Genomic DNA, 23,237 nt, shown 5'->3' on the forward strand with positions numbered 1-23,237 from the left:
AAGTTGTCTAGAATGTCCTTTTCAATTAACATGAGTTTGCCAGTTGTCGCTGTTCCTGGTTAAAACTGATCTGGCCACAGTTGCACAGGCATTCATAGGTTAGATTACTGTAGCATGTTTTGTGTGGGGCTGTCTTTCAAAATTTGCTCAGAAACATCACTTTGCACAAAATGTGGCTGTGTAGATCCATGTTGGAATGCACTGGTACGATCATATAATGCCAGTGCCGCTTCAGTTGCACTGATTCCCTGTTTTCTCTGGTCTGTTTAAAGCCCTTAACAGCCAGTGCCTCAAGTATCTAAAAGGCTGCCTCCTTTTGTAGCCCCCTTCCTACATCAATACTATTTTCCTTACCTTATTTCCTAATGAGATACTAGTTCCCAGCTTTCTTTCCGTTAGCCCTTTGGTTGCAGAGATATAAGGGGAAAGGTTCTAGAGCACATTTCTCCTTAAGACTCCACAGCCAAAAGGGTTAGAGACTTTAAAAGGAAAAAAGAATGAATGCCTGGGACTAGTGCATTATTGCTATAGCTATATATTGTGACATAGCTGTTACTATGGTTTTTTTAAAAAAAGCTTGGGGGTAGGACTAAAGCAAGGAAAGTACTGCGAAAACTTTGTTATGGACGCTCTGCTGTTACTGTGAATGGCTCTGTGCAATGAGCTACTCTGAGAATCATCTCCATGTGGAAGCAGCCTATTATGAATTGCCCTGAGGAAATTTGATTGGTCTAGATACATACTAAGTAAATGCAGTGTAAGGGCACATTTAGTTGGTTCAAGTTACTATTTTCTGCCTGTGATATAAGGAAACAAACTAACTGAAAAGTGCAAAAGCTACTTTAATGTTTTAGAAAAATGTCAGAGACGTGCAACCTGAGAATATTTTCCTGACCACCTTTCATGAAGTTTTTTGTTGTGGATTTTCCGGGCTGTATAGCCGTGGTCTTGACATTGTAGTTCCTGATGTTTCGCCAGCAGCTGTGACTGGCATCTTCAGAGGTGTAGCACCAAAAGACAGAGATCTCTCAGTGTCACAGTGTGGAAAAGAAGTTATAAGGTCTTTTCCACACTGTGACACTGAGAGATCTCCGTCTTTTGGTGCTACACCTCTGAAGATGCCAGTCACAGCTGCTGGTGAAACGTCAGGAACTACAATGCCAAGACGATGGCTATACAGCCCGGAAAACCCACAACAACCATCGTTCTCCGGCCGTGAAAGCCTTCGACAATTTCATGAAGTTGCTTAATAGTTTTTACATACCTTGTTTGCTGGACCATTCTGACTAGCTTTTTTAATTTAAAAACTAACCAGAATGATCTTGATTAAACACCCATATCATTTTTATTAAAAAAACAAGGTTCCTTTAAATTAGTATTGAGCATATGGCCATAATTCACGGGCCTTAGGATTGTGAGAGAGTTTGTGAGAGAGCTGATATTGTCATTATCCTTCTGTGAAACTGCTACCTTTTTGTTGGCCTGAAATAAAACTGCTTGTGTTGTGGAATTTCAAGAGTGCTTTGCATGTTCTGCTAATTGGTAGCAAAAGAGATTCCTGTGTCTCATGTAGATTTTTGCTGAATGGATGACACAGACAGCAAGTCAGTTGAAAAACAAAACAATGTTTATGTAACCCTTTTCAGTTTGAGCCTGGTCAGGAAATGCAATACCATACTGTGAAGAATTTTTGTACTAACTCAGCACTGAAAAATATTAGCTCAGTGTCTTCTGTAGAGTTTACTTTTTACTTGTATTTGTTGCGTGGAATATTTCACATTGGTATGCTAACTTTAGTATGGGTAAAATCCCTTTGAAGCTATCTTAAAAAAAAAAAAGATTTTAACTTGCACTAATAGCCAGCTCATTGACCCTGATCAATGCAAATAAAGCATCATGTGAGCTTCATAAAGGGAGATCAGAATGCTTATGAAACATGGTGAGGAGGGATTTCTTCAACCCAAGAAGTCTTCTGTGAGGTAGCTTTTATTCTATGTTACATTGTTCACAGGAGATGAACAATCTTTTCAGTTGTATGAGAATTTATGGAGCAAAGTTTGCATTTAAAAAACTCCTTTGACGTGAATAAAAGTGACTCCTGATTTCCTAAACAGGAATGTATGTAGGTATGTTGTGTGAGTTTTTTGTTGTTTGTTACATTATTTAACACAATCTGTTTATTGCTTCTGTGGATATGCCAGTATTCAGTTTAGTACTCTTTTACTGATTCCACAGTGCTTCTCTTCATCACCCTTTAAATAGTTTAGAACTTCTACTTTCTCCCCCCATCTGACCTTTTTAGAAACTCCAACTGGTTCCCTACAACTTCACCTCTTTCTTCTTGCTGATTACTTTCCAAAGACTTTTGCGATACCTTGATTTGAAACATATTACTCTGATCCAGAAGTCCCTCAGAGATGTATCCAGATTCCAGAGAACGGCTCATCCTTCCAGACTTGAATGTTAGCTATAGAAAGTAAAGATTTGCATTCAGAAACTGTTACACAGCTGAACAGATAAAAGAAAAACATTTCTTTGCAGCACCGAGTCTCTGGTTTACAGCTCTTATGTCAAAATAAGTGTATTTAGTAGATCCAAGGAGCTTCAGGTTACACACTGCTGCTCCAATGAAAGTAGAATCTTATTGGTATATATTTGATGCAAGGAAGCGCAAGGCTGTTTATCCTAATATGAATATACTTCCATTTAAAAATTTTTCTTTATTTAAACTATAAACTATACACCATAACATAATAAACAATAAACATAGAGAATAAGAAAAAACATACAATTCTAAACATGAATATACTTCCGTGATAATGTACTGTAGAAATCAGCAGGGCTCAATTCTGAGAATGTTAACTAGGATTAGAAGTAAACTTTTAAGAAGTTATTATTGATGGATAAATATTTAGTTCTTAACCATCTCGGATCACCCATTAAAATATAATTTTGGAGGATTAGAATTTTCTTTAAAAAAAACAAAAAAGCACTGATCAGCTTGTGTCAAAACTGTTGGTATGAAAAACTTCCTCGTTGGAATTTGGATCATAAGTTAACTGTGTTCAGTGTCTAATTCAAAAAATATTTTCCATTACATAAAAAGTGGGAACATCAGACTTTTCCCCAGTATGTTAAAGCTGGGGGCGGGGGGAATCACTATGTAACTCTGAGTTTGAAAATTGCTGGCACTTGAGTAGGGTTTAGCTCTTCAGAAGTATTGAAAATATCAGATTGTGTTCCTGAAAGTTTTAATGTTTATAGCATTTATTCTGAAGATACTAAAAGTTCTGGTGTCAGATTACTGATAGATGCTCCATTTCACTCAGGGAAAAAAATCTGCAGTACAGATTCCAGAGTGAGATCTAATTTTTGTAGATAGAAATATCTGGAGCAAAGGGCCTTTCTTACGAGATGAGTAGCCAAGGCTGCCTTGCTAAATAAAGCTTCATAGCATTTCTGATATCACTACCAAACAGCTTTAACTTCTCCTGTTGTTCAGATTCAGTGATGTTGATTCAGAAGATTGCTAGTACACACTTCGTCATTTCTATCATGCCATATTTTTTGTTAATTTTTGATCATTTTAGCACTTTTGGGTCTTGAGTTCAAGTTCTTTCTATGAAGGTGTTTGTGTAGGCTTTCTCCATAGTCTTGTAAGTCTCTCCCAAAAAATTCACAATATTTTATCTAGAGGTAAGAAGCAGGATTTTAGAGTTAACCGCAGGCCAATTAGTCAAGATTTGGCATTTAATTACCAGAAAACCTAATACTCTGTTTTCTGCCGCTACCATGCCACACTCAGCTGCCTCTACCATTTTACATTATAATATGTAGGGACTTAGATGTAGCTGTGAATTTACAGTAATATTCTGTGACTCAGAATATTACTCTTGACTCAGTTTGAAGCAGTTTTCAGCAGTTTATTTACAGGGAGGTCAAATTGCCTGTTTAAGTGTTCATTTCAAAAGCAGCTTTTGAGAGCTGATTTGAATGTTCAGCAAGGCATATAGGACTGTATCACACCATCAGTGCTAGAATAGCATTTCTTATTCAGAGCCAGTGTAATGGTTAGAATGTAGGACTGGGATCTGGGAGACTAGGGGTCAAATCCCACTATGCATTGAAATTTGCTGGATGACTGTGTGCTAGTCACTCTATCAGCAGAACATGTGAGTGTGAGTAAACAATGAGGAAGGAAGACCCACATACTTCGCTCTGAGCTTCTTTGAGGAATGATGGAATAAAAATATTCTGGATATATAGAGATTTGATTTCTTCTCTGTGTCAAAGTTTTCCTGCTAGTGAGAATCTTGGCAAGGGTGTCATGTGCCCTGCTGACTGTTTTAGACAGCTGGTTGGCAGATACCTTGATATTTTCAGATTTATAAGAAATTATATGTACTCGTTCCTTACTTCAACTCTCCCTTGGTTCCTTTCATGTGTTTACTGAGATTCTCTCTACACAAGACATATGACATGTGTTCTTCACATGTTGGGAGACACAGTGCTAGCCAGGAAGTGTCATTTTGAAAGACAGAGCTGGTGGAGATCACTCTAGAGGGGACAGATTCTCTCACAGCTCTCCCCCACCTCTGGTGTGCTGGACTGTCTCCCCTTCCAGAGCTTTTACTGTGCCACCCTCACTGCTTAAAACTTTGAATTAACCAAGCCTCGGCAGGGCAAAGGCTCCAGAAGGGGAGACCCCAGAGCCGGCGAAGATCACTCTGGAGGGGATGAGGCATATGTGGTACTTCCTTACCCACTGTACCCTCACAATAGCTTTGTGAATTAAAATAGAAAAGAGTCCAGTAGCACCTTTAAGACTAACCAACTTTACTGTAGCATTAGCTTTCGAGAACCACAGTTCTCTTCGTCAGATGCATCTGGACTCTTTTCTATTTTGCTACTACAGACTAACACGGCTAACTCCTCTGGATTAAGTTAGGCTTAGATAGTAGAATTGGCTCAAGATCATACAGTAAGATTCTTGCATGGTAAGGATTTGAATCTGGGTCTCCCAGATTCTGATATAAAACTCTTACCCCCTACCCCATACTGGGTTTTGTTAGCAATAGCACAGGAATTTTTTTCCATGTTGTATTGTGTCCCAGGTTAGCATCTTTTCTTTATTTTCATCATGAGGTCATTAGGCAGCTTTTTCTTTTAGCACTTTGCTTAATTTGGGGATATTTTTAACCATATCTCCCTACATGCCTGGGGTGATGCAGCAGGGATATTTTAAGAGTGCTGTAGTTGCAGAAGAGGCCCTAGGAGGAGTTGCCACCAAAGCGTACTATGACTCCTGTTTGCTCTGGCATGAAGAATGTCCAAACCGTGATTCATTATTGTACTTTGCTTAGTGAATGTCCTCAGTGAATGATGATACTGTATTTCACTTGTACTGTGTAATCTGCCTTGGATCTTGGTGAGGAAGATGGTCTATAAATAAATAAGATAACAAGGTAATGTTAGGGCACCTTTTGGGGTGAAAGCTTTGGCAGCTGCCATTTCAGACTAACCCACAGAGCCCCAGGCTGTGAGTTTGAAAAGTTTGCCTGGTTTGAGTTCCTCAGAGTATTAGTATAAGTGCTGGATTAGCTTTAGTTCCATCATGACATCTGAAGAATATGTTCCTAAATACTCTTCAAAGATACTGTCCAAGTGGTCAAAAGATCAGTACTATGCATTTCTCTTGATTTTATCCAGTACTGATAATCTAGAATGAAACAGGGGGGAGGGGACTATGCTAAATCATGCACATCAGCTGAAGTTCTTGTAGTTGATGTGCTGCAGTCTTTATGACTGGATAAGTAGATATCAAGTAGTCAGTAGGTTTTCAGTACCTACTCTATACTATTCCTCTTCCAATTTCAACTTTTGCCTGATCCCTTGGATTCTGCAGTGCTACAATCTGTATTGTGTAATCTGAAGAAATTTGTACACTAACCTAGAACACAGCATTGCTTTAGATGTTTAGGCATTGGGATCCCTTTTGGAGGATAAGACTGAGGACACTATCTCTTTTTCAGCTCTGTTGGTCATCTCATTTTCCAATCCATTCTGCAGTCTCAGGATTCTTGGCACATACACCCCCCACCCCCAGTAGGATCAGGCCAGAGCATGCCTGGAGTCTAGATTGCAGAGTTCGGAATGGACTGGGGCATAAAGCACAAAGATGAGTAACTCTTATTGTCTGTTTGGACCTGCCTTTACTTCCAACCTTATGCTGTTTTTTATTTAAAATACTTCTATACCACCTTTCTACAAATGTCTTCAAGGCAGTTTACTATATAAAACAATAAAACATCTAAAAGAAAAGAGATAGGAATAAAAATAAAATAAGTAAAAGCAACATGTACATTAAAATAGAAATAGTAATAATAAATCCCCCAGCAAGAACAAAAATAAGACACCATACACAAAATGAACACAGGGAAACAATCAACTCTCGCCTATGGGGCTAAAACTAGGGCTCCCATGGAATCAACCAACCCTCTATCCTCATGTAATAAAATATAGGCACTTAAATAGAATTAAAGCCACACCAAAAGAATCCATATACATTGTCTGGAAATTTTGCTTATACAGAGGACATTGAGATCTTCTCTTTAGGTACAAGTTGTTGAGCTAGCCACAAATAACACTGTTACCAAACTTCAGATCAACAAACAGGGAGGCACCAGTTCCAAGATACTCTGCTTGATAGTGATCTATCTTTGGGACTGGTATCTAGATCCTAATATTTTCCTGCGTGTTGTCCACTACAGCTCTCCACAGCTCGATGCGTTGAACAAGACTGATAAGGTAGCCTTTGTGTAATCTCTGAATTCTTGATACTTATTTCACATTTTCATGTCCTAGGGCCAATTCTGTGGATTTGTCTTGAGAGTACAGTCAATGCCAAGGGTTTTCTTTTCTGCTGTGCAGAAGGCTACATAAGCCCTGTTCTCTAGGAGGAGTATCCACAAGGGCATGGAGGAGAGATCATGTATGTACTTTGTTCCTCAATTCAGAAGTGCTACCTATGACACTCAATGATCTCTCCACAGATTGTATCATGATATAGTTAATAGCCCTGCCAATCCTGGTCTCCTAATTAGCACAGAGTGATTTCCTAATCTCCCACTGTGAAAGCCTTACTTTCCCAGCACCTCTGCAAAGTTCTCCAGCATGATACCTGATAGTTTGAAGGATCTAGTTTTAGTTGAAGCATTTGCTTTGGCTCAGTGAAGGAAAATCTTACAAAAGCAAGTTGATTTCTTTGTTTCATGCATTGGCGTAGCTTGGTACCAGTACACATTCCATTTCTGGACATTCTTCTCAAACATTAGACTTCCATTTTTTTTTTCACGCAGTTTGTCATGAGATTTTTTTTTTAAAAAAGGAACTCCAAACAGGAGAGTGTAAAAGCAGAAAAGCTGCGGGAAAGTTGATATGACAGCAGGTTTTCTGCTTTTTCACTGTCCTGTTTAGAATTGCCTTTCCCTTCTTTTAAAAACAAATCTTATGGCCTAGAGAAATGCTTCTTTAAATGTCTTCAAAACTTGCACCCATTTTTTTAGTCTCCAGGCTGTAATGGGTTTTTTTTGGTACTATCTAAATTTAAAGTGTAAAACATCTTAGCCAGTGGCATCCTGAAAGCTCCATCTTCTATCTTTCGAAATGGCCTTTCTAGTAGCGATTATGTCTATGCTTTCTTCTGTGATTTTCTTGTTTTTCATATGCTCAAGGACGAGGTTGTTTTACATCAGGGTAGTGGTAGAAAGTGTTGAGTCGCAGCAGACCTAAATCAACCCTGCAGGATTTTCAAGGCAAGAGGGAATTTGTCATTGCCTGCCTCCATGTAGTGACTCTGGACTTCTTTGGTAGTTTCCTTTCCAAGTATTAACCATGGCTGCTGACCGTGCTTAGCTTCTGACATCTGGGATTGGGTTAGCCTGGGACTTCCAGATTATGTCATTAAGGACTGACTTCTAATTTTTCATCTCAGCTAGGATGATGTTCTGCACCTACCCCACTCACCAAATTCTTAGGTTGACAGGAACATGCATATACTGCATGTATACTTCACACACAAGGAGACCAACAGTGATTTTCTTAGGCGAAGTTCTATTCTTTTCCCTATTCCAGTTGTACTTCAGAGAAATTTGCATCCTGTTTGAATGACTGTTTCCTCAGTTTTCCCTGCAAGTACAGATCTTTGGAGTGGCAGCATATATATATTCTAAATAAGTAAAATAAGTGTTTTCTACAAACATGTGTAAAACTGTTCCACAGTTGATCATTTCATTTTTGCAAAGCATTATATTCTGAATAACTGCATGGCCAGAGGTGGCTTTTGGCAGAGCAGTTCTATACACTTAGTTTTGTGAGGAAATCAGCTGCCTCCTGCAGGTGTGTCAGCTATCAAGTTACCCTTATAGGGGGCTGCTTGGGGGACCATGAAGGAGAGTGCAGGATGCTTGCTTTTTTTCTTCCTCCCTCCAGATAGTTATGTGCAGTCATACAGTTTGTCCTCCTTTCTTGATATAAACTTTCATTCAGTTTTCTAGCAGTGGTTGTTTTTTTTTCAGAGATGCATGCAAATGGGGTAGATGCTTGCTCCATCCTTCAAAACATACACAGATGCTCAACATCTGACAACTTCTTGGATATACTCTAATGTGTTTCTCAACTCGGTTATGTCAAAGCACAGAAACTGAGTGTAGGATGGCACATAGACTACTCAGTCACCAATTACAGGTAAATGGCCCAATTTTATTCCCACATAGACACAGCAAAACAATCTGTTACAGGGTGGTGACACAACACCTTGCCTCAGCTCTGTGTTCTTTTTGAATCATGGACATAATGCAGGAAGCATATCAAGCCAGTAGCCTCAGTCTTTTTGTTTTTTTACCATTGGCGCTCAGTCTTTATATATTTTGATTTTAGCTGTCTTATCAGATCTGTTGTTCTCTGTGAGTTCTTCAGCTTCTGCAGACTCCCGATATAAACTATAGCTGGGATTGACTGTATGCTGCTCATATTAGAGACTACAGATGGATTAGGCATTCTTGTTTATCGGGTGCCAAGTTCCTCAGTAAGCATCTTCTCTGAATTGGCAGAGGTACTGTCAGACATGGTGCTGGAGATACCTGGACTGATTGTCCTGGGTGACTGTAGTATTGATACTGAATGCTTCTCACTAGGGCTAGCCTAAAGTTTTATTGCCTGTGTGGCTGCCCTGGGCCTCTCTCAAATTGTGACAGACGCAACACATGAAAGAGGCTCTACCTCAGAATTCATTTTTTCCATCGAGCCTTTGAGATGGAGGTCTTCTTTCAGGATTAGGGATTTGGCCTGAACCATGGTCTGATCATTTTCTGCAGAATGCAAGGGTAAATATGGACCTGGCATCCCCACAAAAAAGGAAGCCCTGTTAAAATGGTTTGCCCATAGAGGATCAAGGATCCTTCTGGACTCCGAAACGCTCTGCGGGATTTTAGAATTCCAAAAACATACTCTGGTGAGGCAGAGGTGGAAGCTTGGAGCATGAAGCTCCTCAAAGCTATTGACAAGGTTGTTCCTTGTCATCCTCTACCTCCCTTGGGGTGGAAGCCAGCTTTGTGGTTTACTGTTGAACTGGGAGATCTAAAAAGGGCTAGAAGACTTCTAGAAAGATGCTAGGGGGAAACTCATGCTGAACCTGATAGATCATGCTAGAGTGCCCATGGAAGACCTATGAAGTGGCAGGGAAAATGTTGAAAAAATGCTATTTCTCTGCAACCATTTCACCAGCTATTTTACTACCATTTCAGTTGTTTAGGGTATCTCAACATCTTCTGGCTCTTAATTCTGAACCTTTAGAGTGTTAGGAACTGACAATTAGCTGTGACACCTTTGCAGAGGGTTTTTTTTATTTTGCTGATAAAATGGCATGAATAAAATCTGATCTGGTTGCCACTGTAATATGTGAGGAAGAAGAAATACTTAATACATCATCTGGTCTACTTATGGACCATTTTGACCCAGTTACAATGATGGGTATTGACGGGATCCTAGGGTTTGTGAAGACCGCTACTACCTAGATCCTTGGCCATCATGGCTTCTAAAATCATGTAAGGCCCACATAAATGAGCCCTTAATGTCGGTCATAGATCAGTCACTAACTCAATAAATCAGTCTCTAACTGAAGGCACCTTACCTTGGCCACTCAAAGAGGTTGTTGTCTGCCTACTACTTAAAAAAAAATCCCTAGACAAAAATGATGTGGCCAGCTATCACCCAGTCTCTAATCTGGCCTGTCTTGGCAAAGTGATTGAGAGAGCAATAGTGGACTTTACTTTAATGATACTACTCATTTGGCCAACAGACCTTGAGCAATGATACACTAAATACTACAAAAATAAAAATATAAAAAATAAACCATTTTAAAATGTCCTGACACTACCACTACCACATTTAAAATCTTTTGAATTTAAAAACATAAATTTAAAAACATACGCAAAAATTTTGGCTACAGCCAGTGTTACTCCTAAGCCCACACCTTCCAGAAATGTTTTTACCTTGGCTGTTATGGCCAGCATTTCATTGTCACGGAAAACAGTAGTAATCCACACATCCCCTATACCATGAAAAATGTTACATTCTGATAAACAACGCTTTAAAATTTCTATCTATCCAGTAGTACAGTCACAAAGTCTATCAGAATATGGAATCTTTGTATTCAACCTTGTATAACTTGAGAAGGGATAGAATTTAGTCTTGCAAGAATAATTAATCTCCTGTATTGAGGAACGGTTAAAAAAACTAAGTATGGTAAAAGCGCCTTTGGATTGGAAAATCTGAGATATAAAGGAGAGGATACCCTATGGGCTTTGTGCACAGTACTCAGATGATTCATTCACCAATGAGCATGCTGCTAACTTCTTATGCTCACTAACTCACTACTGTTGAGCCCCAACAACTAAAGTTTTTCTCCATTAGTTTCCTCCATGGAATGACATATAAATCAGATTTTAATAAATACAGACACCTGTTAGCTTCAGAAGCAAATAGAATTTTCAACTAGAGCCCAAAGGCCATTGGCCAAGCCCACACTTCCAGAGATCGTAGGCCCAGTTCTACCCTTAGAGAGACATTAGCCACACAATTTGGCATATTGATCTTCTGGACCAACTCTGGATCTTCTTGGGTAACTCTTGTGCTCTGGACTCTTATCAGTATGGTTTCAGGCAGGGCTATGGGATGGAGACAACTCTAGTGGTTTTAATTGATGACCTCCATCTGAATGTATGCAGGCTATCAAAACCCAGACCTGTTTCTTGGCCAAAGTATATGCTAAGATACGCCTGCCTGGCTAGGCTCAGATTAGGTGGAAGTGATCCTGGTTGGGAAAACAGAGATATTGAAGGGTTAAATTGGCCCTTGCTGACTCTTAACAGAGCCTAGAGGTTATACTGAATCCAGCCCTGCTGCTAGAGAAGTAAGTTAATGCAGCTGCAAAGAATGCCTTCTTCCAACTCAGTCTATCCTAGAAGGTGGTCCCCTACCTTGACACAGCCAATCTGGATCCTCAGCATGGTAACATTGAGATACACTCCTCAAAGTCAGCTCACAGACTCCACTTGGTGCAGAACGGGTTTCACTCTGCAAATGTGCAACATCAACAACTGCCTGTGTACATACATTCTCTGGGGTGGTCCTCCTTTATGAAATGGCCTGCCTGATGAGGTTAGGAGGGCCCCCGCTCTCCTAGCTTTCTGAAAACAATGCAAAATTAAATTATTTAGTAGGGATTTTTATGCAGGTAGGAAGGCTGTACTGGAACGAAATGGTTTAAAAGATGCTTTGGTCTGGGACTGTAGACTGTACTACTATGTACTGTCCCTTGCTGTAAGCCTACTTCTACTAAGTAATTTCTGCATCATTTAGCATGTCATATTTAAATTGCTTATGCTTTGTTTAGTTCTGTATCAGATTTCTGCTTGATTATGCTTTGTGTTGTTTTAGTTTTAGCTCTTTAGCTCTTTATCACGTTTCCACTTGTTTTCAGATTTTCTCCTAATATCCCATTGCATCATTTATTGAGTGTCCCCAGCTGTAGATCATATTGAATTTACACTATGTAATCCACCTTGAGTCTAAGTGAGAAAGGTGGACTATAAATAACTTAAATAAATAAAGTTGGTTAAAAGTCAGTTGCCCAGCCCTCTACTTAGTATGTTTTCGGAGCACAGCATATATATATAGAGAGAGAAAGCAGCTGATGTTCAGAAAAATGCTAATATGTGATATAACTTTCAGGTATAACTTTGCTTTAACTGGGAAGATTCTTTCTCACTTGCGTAGAAAAAAGTGCTGTGCTTGTTATTACCAAACTCTTTGGAGCTTCAAATGATATAATTCCCTTACAAATTTGATGTATGAGGTAGGCTTTAAAATAATGTTTTAGATTTGGGCATAACAAAAGTCTCCAGCAATAAGCAAGCTGCCCACACAGTTATCACTTGCAAAAAAGTGTGGTATGTATTTTCAGATCATGAGTCAGTTCAAAGTAATATTTAACTGCCTAAAGAAAGGATTTTGACTTGACAGCACAAAACTACAGGGCTACATTTGTCTTTATCTCAAAGTAATGCAGCTAATGTATCATGTGTCCTTTTGAGCATCAGGGTAACAGTCCATATTTTTAGCTATGATGAGTTATGTATAATAGCAGTCTCTTCTTTAGTTCTGCGAGCATAGATACGTTCTTGTCTGCCAATGTGTACCCCTGCCTCAGAATGACTACAGTGAAAGTCTGCCAAATTTGCTGCCATATTCTTCTTTGTAATTTCTCCGTGCTCTCTTTCACTTTTTGTGGTCTTAATTTTCTTTTAAAGAATATGATGGTTTGGGGAAAGAACCAGTATAGGAAATAGTTATGTTAGTATTCAAAAGATCAGTTTATTATGGCATCATTTTTCTTGTAAGTTCATCCCTGCAACCAATGAATTGCCTGGCTGGTTTGTTATGTGATAAAGAAGTCTTGTCTTACCCCCTGCTGCTTGCTTGCCCCCAATAAGGTTGACAGATAATAATGTTACAGTGACAGTAAAAGCCACAATGGGCAGTATTAACTAGCTATGAAATCCTTAAAGTTGCAGTAGCCTTATCAGGTATAGATTCTAGGCTTAACCATTATGTCCATTTTGTTTATTTGCCAGATTTGCTGGTGAGTAAAAAAAATTGATATTTTTCCAGAAGATTAAACCATTAAGTAAAGCTATAAAACCAGGCAATGGCTTTATTAACCCTCAGTTCTCCAAACCTTACTCTCCTCTCTTAATAACAGTACATTGCTCCTCTTGTCCCTAACCCCATGTAAAAGTTTGCTTCAATCCTACTTTCTCTTTAGTTTCTCCTTTCTTCAGCTTCATGTTCTACCACCTATTGTTTCCTCGGGTCTCTGCTTTTCAGTCAACTACTCTTTTAGTCCCACATTGTTGAAATGTTTCCAATCCAATTTCTGTGAGAGAAGAAAATTTGTCAGTTTGGCTGGGATTCATTCATACAGGAGCAACTTTGGGGGGCATGCTGACTGGTAATTTTTTTTGTAAAGGTGGTGATTAATTTGACTGTTGATGATTACAACATGGTCATCCAACTTAAGGATGTAGGATTGAATCCCATGGAACACTTCCACCTGTGCAAGAGCTCTTGTGCGAGTGGAAACACCACAGTCATTGCATGTAGTCCTTGCATTAAGTCAATTCGAGAGTCTCAAGATTACATCACCTTAAATACAGGGTTTGTCCATGGAGTTGGTTCACACATTGAATTCCTAGAAATCAGGTGATATAAATGCATGAGTGAATTGACCCTTTGGGCTTTAAGGAAGTAAGATGAGCAGATGGGGATGGCATGCTGTATTGGAGAGGTAGGGGAGAGAATGACACAATTGGGGACAGTAGTAGATTTTTCTGCTCCTGTTCTGAAAACAGCAGATCAGATGTGAAAGAATCCTTTTGAAAGAAGGCTTTATAGAGAAGGTTTACAGTAAGAGAAATGAATAGGGTTTATGCGCTCCAGAGCCTGACCATTTCTCAGAAAAACTGAAGGAAAGTTGGATTACTGGTGAGAAGATGACAAGCTTCTGGAGCCTGATTTTTCCCCCCCTCAATTTCTGTTCTCGCCTTTCCCCACTACACCTCCAAATTTCTTCTTAGGAATTCCTAGAACTAGAGTAGTGATACTCACTCCATGGCTTGCAGAGAGCCACAGTTACAATTACCATCAGCCAAAAGTGCCACATTTAATTCTTGCCATGAGGCCTGTGCCTCAAGGAGGCTCATAGCTTATTCATTCCTCTGGCAGCAGCTGCTTCAGTGTGGGAACCATCTGCCAACCACAATCCCCACTGGGCAAGGGTCTTGCCCACTTTCCTAGAACATGAGACAGGTTTTGCAATCCATAGTTGTATAGTTTATTTAACATCCCAGCCATCAATCATATTTATTTACACTGTGTGATCTCAGTGAGAAAGGCGGACTATAAATAACATAAATAAAAAATGAAAAAGGCAAGTCAAATCTCCTCATGGGACTCCTGAGCCATTGAGTATTGCTGATCTAATGCATGAAAATACAATCAGGGCTCATTTTGAGGGAGAACACGCAGGAATGCAGTTCCAGCAGTTCCCCAAAGAGGTCACATGTCATGCAGCCCAGCCCACTTGACTCTTGGCCATTTGGGCCCATTTCGGCCTGGATTGGGGCCAAAATGGCCCGGATCGGGCCTCTGACGGGTAGTGGATCACTCTCCCGCTCAGCCCCAAACCTGACCATTTTGGGTCCCTTTTCAGCCATTTTCAGCCCCTTTTTGCCATTTTGGACCCAATTTTGGCCCTGAATGGCCAAGATTGGGCCCCAAACAGCCAGGACAGGTGATGTCAGGGGGTGTGGCATATGCAAATCCGTTATGCTAATGACACACTTCTGGTGATGTCAAGGGGCATGGCATATGCTAATGAGTTATGCTGATGAGTTTTGCTAATGAGTTCCTCCAGCTCTTTTTCTACGAAATGACCCCTGAGTACAATATAACATCAGGGGAAGGCCTTGGACTCCATGCTCTGCTGTTGGCCCTCCAGAGGAACTGGCTGGCCACTGTGAGAGATGGGATGCATGACTAGACGGACTATTGCTCTGATCCCAGCAGGCCTCTTCTTATGTTCTTATGACAAACTAACTCAAAAAAGAATTTGTAAATGAATGCTGGCATCTGCTCAGAACAGATTATATTAAGTGATTCTTCATGATTACAGTACCGCAACTGAAATAGACATAGGAATGGATGTGTGATATGCTTTTTCATTGTGAGGGGAAAGAAGTAGCAGATGAAGTGTGGGAAGCGCTAAAAGAAGAAACTTTTAAAAGCTGGATTTGATTATTTTGGCTGCCATACATAGTTACATCAAGTCAATGTAACTTAGTTCTATCATATAAATGTCTGATTTAAAAAAATGACAAGGCATATATTTAACTGTAATAAACAATTGTCTAAAATATCATTTGAATGTTTTCATGTCTCCAACAAGGATCAGATTATCAGTGATATTCTTTCTCAAAAAAAAAGTTTAGAAATTTAAGTCTTGTATTTAGTTGTAGTCGGTGAATAGTGTTTCAGATTTCATGCTGCTACTGTCTTCTGCAAACTCCATGCACCTAAAAATTAATGTTGTGAAATTTTATATTTATAACACGTTCCCAGAATTCACAACCGTCAATCTTCTGTAATTCAAACAGTGTCATGTTTTATTTGTATACTATGATTAAATCTGAGAGAACTAGGAAGTTATTGAACTTGACAAATTTATATTTGTGGGAAAGATAACTTTTAAACACCTCCCCACCCTTTACTGAAACTACCAGTCTTACTGTGTCTCAGGGGTATCTTCTTGAGTGGTTAGGTAATTCCAGTTGCTGCTGTATGAGGACGATGGAATAACTGAACTAGAATCAATAGTGGTTTTGGTTATCATTTAGTTATTAGAGCTCTTACAATGAAATCCTAAGCAGAGTTACTCCAGTCTAAGCCCATTGAAAACAGTGGGCTTAGACTGGAGTAACTCTGCTTAGGATTTCACTGTCTATGTATTATAACTATGTGTATAGATGGAAATTTAGAAATAAGAATGCTGCAGAGCACATTTGTTCCTAGTAAATTACCACTATCCAAAGAATTTCTCCCAGTGGTATCCATTTTTTTCCTCCAAGGAGCCTAGGATGCCATGTTGGTTTCTGTCTTGGTTGAAGACAGTTGAACCATGTTGGTTTCATCCCCAATTTTGTCCAGTAAGATTAGAGCGAAATATTTTGACTGATCCAGTGTTACACAGTGAAGTAAACAGAGTGAGAATTCGAATCTGCATCCCTCCACCTCAAGCCCAACACTGTGTTGTATTATTCTGACTGCAGTCTCTAACTAGAGATGAGAAGGCCCTGAAAAAAGCTGATTTTTTTTTTTAAAGACATCCCTCCGTGGAAAAATTAGAAATTTTGCAGAGTACTGAAAAAAGCATGTGGAATGTTTTCTGTTTTGGAGCAGTTGGAATACTTTAAAGATAAGGTTTTAATCACTTCAAAATGTGGTATGAAAATTTTTATGTAAGACAGTCTGCAGCGTTAGGGGAAAACAATTGATGTGTAGTCTATAGACATAAACAGTATTTTCTTGGATACAGTTACTGTTTAAATGTGACTAATTTTATCTGCATTTAGTGTGCACTATTGAGTTCTATAGACACTATTGATGAGTTCTTTATTTTTAGTATTTATGTTTAACTTGATATTCAGATATGCTGCTAGTCCTGTAGTGACTGTGTAAGATTGTTTCTGTCCACAACATGGTACATTTTTGTTCACTACAAAATCTGTGTCCTCTATTTCAACCTCTCAGACGGCTAAGACGGCGACGGTGGTACATCTGCTAATGTAGTATAGGGTGCAGCAGTTTGTAGCACATTCTGTCTAGTATATGTTATGTTAATAATGTTGCTTGTAGGAAACTAAGATATTTATACTTTAAAATTTTGTTAATATGTCCAGTATAGTTTTGTATGCTAGCTTATAAACGATACTTTCTTTTGTTGTTAAAGCAATTTAAGTTTGATCAGAAAGTGTTAACTATATTTCAGTTATTCCAAAATAATTGGGATAATTGGGCTTTTTTCTACACCTGTATTTACACCTGTATCCCCAACACACTTGTTTTATTGCAAATCCCATAGAATTTACTCAGGCAACTATATACTGAACTCTAGCGTAAAGTAACCTTTCTGTACTTCAAGCTGTTCAGCTAAGACAATTTGTATTTATATGACCTACTAGTATGAAAAATGGGTAGCTACATTTCATTTATAAGGGTCTGGGTATTTGAAAGGCCATCTTCTCTCATTACTAACTTACCCGCAAGTTCTCATTGGCTGTGGTAAGGTGTGTATGAAATGAGACCTTTTCTGTGGTGGCATCTCGCTTAAAGCATATCCTCCGCATAGTTTTGAGCCTGAAGGTGTCAAATGAAGTCGTGAGTGCAAGTATTCTGTTGTGTCCCCCCTCCCTTCCTGGATTACTATTGTAGGGACAGCTGTATTGTGTGCTAAAACAAGCTAGTGGAATTTTAGGACACTTTTTTGTGGCTGCACTTACGTTTTTAAGATTTTTTAAAAAGATCTCTGCTTCCTCACTGTGGTGGTGGTATTCTATTTTTGTGGCGCTGTAAGCTACTTGGTACATTTGTGGAGAATCAGTCAAGAAAGAACTTCCATAATTATAGCCTAAAGTAAATCGGGCTTTTTTCAAAAGTTCTGTGAAGTTATTTTGAGTTTGTATGCAAGCTTAAATACATCAAACCTCCACAGTGTTGCTCAGTTTTAATGTAAGTTGTCTAATTGTACAATTTGTCTTGTAAGTGCTAGCTACGGGGACCGCAGGTCTTAGCTGAGAGATCCCCATGCCCAGATGGGCTGTTATTGAGGTTGGGGTATCCCCCAATGGTAGCTCTTTGGCATTTTCACAAATTATGCTGTTATATCAGTTGGTGTAAATGTTTTATGAACACAGAAAACCATCTTTCCAAATTCAAGGAGTGCTGTATAAGTATCAGTTGTTGGAACATGCTAAATCAGAAAGTATGGGCTAAAATTGTACATTATTGTGATCATGTTAGTGTGTACTTGCCTTTGCCTTGCTGTGCTTGCCTTTGCCTTGGATGTGTTTTGTTAGACAATGCTATTTTTAGTTCAGTTGTCTTTCAACTTTTTGTAAAAAGGGAGAGAGGAAGTGAACAGTGAAATCACTTTAATAACATATTTCCTGCTTGAAGTGTGTTTTTATCTGTGAGGCCTAGACAGAGGACATGTCATTTCCTGGATTACTTATCTTTAGTACGGATGGTCTGCTGTACTACATAATCTCTTGACCCCCAAACATTCATCAGGATTCATAACTGCAGTACACATGAAGGGCAGAATCTTGAAAACCTTTACTTGCTAGTAGTCCCTTAAGTCAGTGACCCTAGGTAGTACTGCTGAATATGCTTGTATGGGACTAAGTTGCATTGAAACCGGCGGGAAATTTCTAAGTAAATATCCTTATGAATGAATATTTGCTTTTATCTGAAATAGATGATTGTTGAATTTCTAGAACGTTATCAGATTATAATGTAGAACTATTTTTTTTGCCATGATCTGGATGGCCCAGGCAAGATCTCATCAGATCTTGGAAGCTAAGCAGGGTCAGATGAGAGACCACTAAGGAAGTCCATGGTTGCTATACAGAGGGAGGCATGGCAAATGTCCTCTGTTCATCTCTTGTCTTCAAAACCCTATGGAATCATAAGTTAGCTGCAACTTAATGGTACTTTCCACCACCTCCATAAATATGTTTCTGTCTCCATATCCTATTACATAAAAGGCTAACCATATTCCTAGCAGAGCTTCCCTCCATGGCAGAGGGCGCTGCCATGGAGGGAAGCTCGAATGAGGCAGCCCGTCCCTCTAGAGACCACACTACAGCGGGAAGCCCAGGCTGGGATCAGGTGCGGAGCAGGCAGTAATGCCTGCCCCCTGCCTTCACCCAACTGGGATCAGGAGCAGAGAGGGGGCAATGCCCACCCCCTGCCTTCACCTAGCTGGGATCAGGAGCAGAGAGGAGGCGGTGCCTGCCTCCTGTCACCCAGCCGGAATCAGGAGCAGAGCAAGAGACAATGCCAGCCCCCTTCACCTGGCTGGGATCAGGAGTGGAGCAAGTGGCAATATCCACCCCCTGCCTTCACCCGGCCGGGATCAGTCACAGAGGAGGAGGCAGTGCCCACTTGCCCGCCTTCTCCTTTCTAGAGCCTGATGTATTTTTTCCCACAATGGGCTTTGTAACTAATTATTGATAATTTTTACATACCATATGTGATTCAGCTACAGTCTTCAAAGGCAGCCATCTGATGGTGATACCACGTTTTAGGGTGGCCCATCTGGCATAGACCAGTGCTCAGATCTTTTTCATTTTGGCCCTGCTCTGTGGAATGGGCTCCCTGAAAAGGTGGGGAGCTCCCACCTTGGAGATCTTTTGGAAGTACTACAAGATTGTCAGTTTGCCAGGAGTTTTAAGGGGGTTTGAATGATAGGCATCTTTGGGGGAGGGGGGATTTGGTTTTTTAATTTTTTTTGTTTTAGCTGTAAATATCTTTAATCTATTATTGTAAGCTTCCTTGAACTATCAGGAAAGACAGGGTAAAATGTTTTTAATAAGTAATTATAAATAAATACCACCTTTATTGTATAAAATATTTTGTGATACCGTGTATTCATCTGTGTAACAACTGGTTATGAATGATGGACCCCCTCCAATTTCTAATTAGAATGGGCTGGGCTAGTTTATTTTTCAAAACATTGGAAAATGATTTTTACTGGTATAAAAGTACAAAAGTATTAATTGCATGTAGCCAAAGGCCCCCCCCAAAGGTGAATGACAGTGCTAAAATTATTAAATCTAAAATACTCATTAAGCCATGTAATTCATGTTTTATGTGTTGTATATATATTTAATTGTAATGGCCTTTGGCTATATGCAATAAATGGCTTTGTACCTTTGTAATTATTACTGTTCCTGAGCCTATTCCAGAGTTTGTACCTTTGTCACATACTTGGCAATCCCTTTGAACGCCCCTTGGGACCCCTTACTCCTTGGCCAACTGACTCCCTTCCCTCCCTCCAAATTTAACTGATGGCATTGGCCTCCACAAATGTGTCATATAGGAGGTTTTTCTATTTGAGTGGTCTTTTAATCCTATTATCCCAGAGATAATCACATTATCTCTGCAGTTTCCTCAATTATATATATGGAAAGAGAGATTCTTTCTCTCTCTTCTCATAGAAAATATGACAGTGGAGATGAGGTAACCTAAAGCAGAAAGAAACTGAAAACTTAAAAAGGCACATCTTCTAATGTTGATTCTAATCAGCACCTATACAAAAGTTTGTCATGGTTACAAGTTGTAAAAGAGACAATATCTGGAATCATGAGAATAAGGTATTTAAAAATAACCAAGGTGTTATATCTGTGTATCTTATTAACATGACCAGTGCCACCAGCATGCAGACAAAAAATACATATGTAAATAGGTGTCAACCAGTGATAGGGAGAGATTTGTGCAAACTTGGAGAAAACTCTATTTTTACAGAAAAACCTCAGAGGGAAAAGAGAGGACTTTTTAAAAACCCAAATGTCTGAAATGATGCCTGGACTTGATACTACAGCTTAAAGGGGGAGAGAAAAGATCCCGCAATGCTATGCCTAGCAACCCCAGTAAACATTGTCAAGGTGCTTGGGCAACAGGAGAAAGTATACAATGATGATAGCTGGGACAGGGCAGGAGTAGGAGAAGGCCGTTGAAGTGCGGGGGAAGACGTGAAGAATCAGGGAATTGGCGGCCGAGGGCTGACCCAAAAGGGAGGACATGGGAGCCAGCATAGGTGTGGGATTTTTCTTTCCCCATAAGTTCCCCCAGCCTGTCATTTTGTGAAAGAATAGCAGTGATAAATATTTTAAAAACCTGCATAGTATACTTTTGGAGATTGTTGATTTTTTTTTAAAAAAAGGATTATACATGGCTATAGCAACTGTAATTAGTATGCATTTTTATTTAGGATTTATCTAAACAATAAATAGATTTAAATCTGCCATTTTTCCAGTGATTTACATCACTTCACCCTGTTTGTTCTACTGTATGTGGGGCATGGATTTTCTGCTGCATAATTCGTGTGTGTTTGTAATCTATGTGGGTTGGCTTTCCAAAAGCAAGGTTTTTAAAAAAATTTTTACAGATGATGCTAGAACAGACATACCCAGGCTTATGGAATCTAAGACTCTACAGCCAGAATGTTATTTGGTCCAGCTCTAGGACTGGATGAAAGCAACCAAGTTATGAACATAAGAAGAGCCCTGCTGGGATAAGACCAGTGGTCCATTCTGTCTCACACAGTGGCCAACCAGTTCCTCTGGAGGACCATCAACAGAGCATAGAGTCCAAGGCCTTCCCTTGCTGTTGCCTCCCAGCACTGGTATCCAGAGATTTACTGATTCTGTGGCTAGTAGCCACAGATATATCTAACCTCCATAAGTTAGGTGGATAATCTGGTTCCTTTCTTTCTGGAAAGGTTTATCCTCATATCTGTGGATCCCAGAAGCCATTGGAGAAGACTGTCGTCAAATTTGAACAATGTTTTTTCTGGGCTTCAGAAACATAGTGAAAGAGGTCACTTAATTTTAGATTTTCTCCATTACATTCCCTTCCAGACATAGCAACATATAGGGAGGCTGACAGAATCAAGAAAGTGCTCCAGGATAATTGAATCGATATATGCTCATTAAAGTAATGGGTCATTTGTGGGGAGGGGCTACAATTATTGCTTTTCTGAGCATTTCAGGAAGATGTTTGCAAGACCCTCTGTTTAGTTTTTTATTAAGCATGATGAAATTAATTCCCTAGTATTAATGGAGGCTACTTTTAAGCTATGTTAAGTTGCTGCTTTGCAGGGCGAGAGAGGGAGGAGATAGCCTACTGCATACCTCTTGGCACTGTCCCATGATGGAAATACTACCTGAGTGTAAATTTTCATGGAGTAAAATCCAGTAGTATGGCAGGGAAAAAGGAGATCCAAGATCTTACCTGAGAGTTGCCTTCTGTCACTACCACTTTACATCTTCTATTAAATTCTTATATTTTACTCATCTCATCTCCATAGGGGAAGGGATGTGGTGTTTTGCCCTTTTTATGTGATCTGTATATTGCTGCTTCCCTGATTTCTTTAGTGTTCCCAAAAGGTTTTCACTGCCACCAAAAGCCTTGGTTCTCTCTCAGTTCACTTACTTACTGTATAGGAAATCTTAGCTATAGATAATAGTATGACAGAACAGTCAGCATGAGGGGTGGCTGCGAGGTTTAAAAAGGGATCCTTTATTCTAAATGAAACACTGTTTATTTATACCTTCATATGTGCAATGGTTTCAAAGTGTATTGGATTCGGAATGGTTCATAAGGGTAATGGTTTCAAAACAGGTATATATTGTTAAATATTTCCTACAGACGCAGTAACAAAGACTAATTTTCCATGATGTTGCCACTTAGGCTAAAAATACCCCCAAAAGAGAGGAACATGGTATTCTCTGAGTTCCCAGAAGTGCACTTGCCACATAAGCTGATTTCATCCACAAAGTAACTGACTTCTTCTCTCAGCACTTCACTCACAGAATAACTCTCTCCTCTCATCCACACTGAAGTCTGCCTGCCTTGCCTGCCTGAACACTTTTTCTCTCTGTATTCTGACTAAACTGCAGTTCATTCTGTCCCCTAGGGTACAGCTGCCATTCAATCACAGCATATTCATTCATTCATCCAGTCCTTCTCCTCCTTTCTTTACAGGCCTGCATTTTAAACCATACCAACATACTTTCAAACCCCAGTGTGTTGCAAAGCTTAGAGTGCTGGACCTAGGACCTGGGACACCCGTGCTGGGTGACCTTGGGCCAGTCACACTCTTTCAGCCTAACCTTCACAATGTTGTTGTAAGCTGTGTTGGATCCCCCTGGGGAGAAAAGTTGGAACATAAAATGAAGTAAAGGAACAAAATCAGCAGAAATAAAATGCATGAACTATTAACATGGCAAAAGCATACATGGGGGCTAGCCTGGGTAATGGCTTCTAGATGGGACTGA

The 23,237-nt window shown here is 39.6% G+C and overlaps 1 protein-coding gene across 1 annotated transcript in view; it reads left to right on the plus strand.

Moving 5' to 3' along the window:
* Positions 1-23,237, plus strand: part of ROCK2 (Rho associated coiled-coil containing protein kinase 2) — a 119,296-nt gene that overhangs the window by 18,106 nt on the left and 77,953 nt on the right. The gene's annotated exons all lie outside the window — the stretch shown is intronic.

This window comes from Eublepharis macularius, chromosome 1, assembly GCF_028583425.1.
Source record: "Eublepharis macularius isolate TG4126 chromosome 1, MPM_Emac_v1.0, whole genome shotgun sequence".
NCBI lineage: Eukaryota > Metazoa > Chordata > Lepidosauria > Squamata > Eublepharidae > Eublepharis > Eublepharis macularius.